This window comes from Gallinula chloropus (genome assembly GCF_964237585.1).
Source record: "Gallinula chloropus genome assembly, chromosome: 1".
In the NCBI taxonomy this organism is placed as follows: domain Eukaryota; kingdom Metazoa; phylum Chordata; class Aves; order Gruiformes; family Rallidae; genus Gallinula; species Gallinula chloropus.
The window spans coordinates 13,552,510-13,555,759 of NC_140085.1; positions in this window are offsets into that span (position 1 = coordinate 13,552,510).

Sequence of the window (3,250 nt, forward strand, 5' to 3'; positions counted from 1 at the left end):
AATGTAACAAGGGCAAGTGTAGGCTTTTGCATCTGGGGAAGAACAATCCCAGGTACCAGTATAGGTTGGGGACTGGCCTGTTGGAGAGCAGTGAAGGTGAGAGGGACCTGGGGGTCCTGATGGACAGCGGGATGACCATGAGCCAGCAATGTGCCCTCATGGCTAAGAAGGCCACTGTCATCCTGGGGTGTATTAGTGTGGTTAGTAGGCCAAGAGAGGTCCTTCTCCCCCTCTACTCTGCCCTGGTGAGACCACACCTGGAATATTGTGTCCAGTTCTGGGCCTCTCAGTTCAAGAAGGACATAGAACTCCTTGAAAGAGCCCAGCACAGGGCCACCAAGATGATTAAGGGAGTGGAACACCTTTCTTATGAGGAAAGGCTGAGGGAGCTGGGCCTCTTTAGCTTGGAGGAGACTGAGGGGTGACCTTATTAATGTTTATAAATATGTAAAGGCGAGTGTCTGGAGGACAGAGCCAGGCTCTTCTCAGTGATGGCCAGGGATAGGGCAAGGGGCAACAGGTGCAAGCTGGAGCATAGGAAATTCGATGTGAATGTGAGGAGGAAGTTTTCACTGTGAGGGTGATGGAGCACTGGAACAGACTGCCCAGAGAGGTTGTGGAGTCTCCTTCTTGGAGACATCCAAAACCCACCTGGATGCATTCCTGTGTGATTTAGTCTGGGTGATCCTGCTCTGACAGGGGGCTTGGACTAGATGATCTTTCAAGGTCCTTTCCAACTCATAACATTCTGTGATTCTGTGTGATTCTTCCTTCTTGACATATTTTATAAAGTTAGATTTACCTCCTTTGCTTTGCTTGTGTTTTGTAAAGAAAAAATGCTACATACTAACATATGAGATTATTTTACAAAACGTTGGACACAGTGTTGGCTTCTCTGACCAGACTACAATGATGAAAGTTCTTTTAAAAAACTCCCTGGTTTCTCTCTGTTTTGACAGTTGTTGAATTAAATTTGATGGAACAAAAGAGTCTGGAGAATCAAAAATATCAGCATGTAATGTTTGGTAGTTAAATGCTGTTTCATTTTCATAGTACAGGCTTTGGGTTACTTAGTTTCATAGCAAACTAAAGTGAATCGTAAAATCAGTACATTTATGAACTAAAATAGAAAGAGGAAGAAAAAAATTATTCACTTGTGATAAAAGGAAATTTGCACAAAAAATGCAGCTGTTACATTTCAGGATCACTCACTGAAAAAAGTAAAATGAGGCTTTTTTAAAGTTATCTATTTTTTTCCTTTCATTTAGCTCTTATGTACAAAAGAGCAGTAATTGCTTAAATAAATCAGTAATAGAAGTATTTTGCACATGTATTTGGCTATCACTTTGGAGCACACACTCTTGAAAGTGCTAAGACATCAGCATTAACCTAACTTGGTTACTGTGTTGATTGTACATATGTTAAATTATTTAACTTTAAAACAATTCACTGCTCTTTCATCAGTGGCTGTTGTACCAATTTATACTTTCTACAGGTGGGGGACACCTCAATTTCTATTGATTACAAAAGAAAATCTACTTGACTAGAGTCAGAAACCGATAATGCTGGTGATGCTTTCTAAGTGCCACATGTTCTAAAATGAGAGTACATGAGGTACTTGCCACAATGCCAGTGGCATTGATATGTCAGTAGACAATTTTCTGCCAACATGAAGGTTTTTTTTTTGTTTTCATATCAACATTAACCATCTCAATCAAAATGCAAACTTCACACTGCCTTCCACCTGGATGGTTATACTGGCCGGGGACTTTGTGTTTACAAATTGATAATAGTCTTCCCTTCTCTATTGATGGAATTTCACACACTAAATAAGCAGGATATAAATCATCAAGCACTGTAGCATGTACTAAGCATTTTCAAAGCATTGTCTGTAGAAGTACGTAACTGGATGGAAATTATTAATATCAAGAAAGAAAAAAGTGGAATAAGCATGTGGGCAGAACAGGAAAGAAAAGTAGTGCCTTTCATCAAGGCATCTTGTCGTATCTCAAAGAAACAACAAAACCAATTTGAAAGTGTGCATGATGGAGAGTGCACTTGAGTACTTCTAATTTATGATAGCAATAATCACAAGCAATGTACAGAGTCTCCCCTCCACCCCCCCCCAACCCAAACAATCAAACAAAAAACCCTATTCCTCTAACATTTATTGAAGTTACAGCACATGCCCTGTAAACAGACACACTACTTGGACTGTTGATATTTTTTACAAATGACATGGTGTCTGTTGGAAGGATGTATCTGCTGAAGAGTGGCCAGCAAGGCTGTCAGCACATTTAATAGATCAAATCTGTTACATATATATACAGAGCCTCTTGTTGGAAATGCCTGCAGACTCAGTTAGAATCTCTTTGGAGTACAATATTTTTCTCCCAAACATCCAAGAACCCAAGAGCTTGTAACCTAACAAACCACTTACTTTTTTTCCCATAATCTATCCAGCAAAGTCAAGGAGTGGGTAGCATCATGGCTGAATGCTTTGAATACTAAATACAAGAATAGTGAAAAAACAAACTACCCTCAGGTCCACACGTGAGCAGAATGAAGTTAGCTGTACTCATGGTACAAACTGGCTTTTCGTTTTATCCTTTCCTTCCATTACACAAATTCAGTGAAGTCCATAGTCACAACATTGTCGAACTAGTAGAACCAAACAGAGTCTTCTAACATGCTCAGCAAAATTTGCAGATCTTGAAAAGCCTGATCTGTGGTTAAGCTCAAATCTGGATGCTGCCTGAGGGGTTCTTTTCATTCTAAATGAAACCTGAATGGTTGTCTTCTACATTGCTTGCAGAAATGGAGAACACACAGGAGAACAATGTCTCAGTGGTAATTCCCTTGTTTGCCAAGGAGGTTTGCAGAGCCTGAGAATGCTTGGTTACAAGTCCACCAGGATTTTATTAAGAGGCTTCTCAAACACAGTGATTCCAGCAGCACTGCTCAACCCATGCCATAGAATGGCCACAACATCTTGAAGCTGTCTCCTGCATGTACTTGATAGGGGCAGAGCTCCAGCTGCCAGCTTGTGTATCTGTTTCATACATCTCCCATCAAAGACAACCTGGAGAAGCCATTGCTAAACTTAGTGTTTATTATCCTGATAATAGTTTTAAAGAGAATAGTTTTTAAGCAGGATTCTGGGCAGGTCTTCAGGACTCTGAACTAGTAACCACTACTGGTTAAACCACAAGAAATGATAACAGAATTAGGAGACATCAGGATAAATATG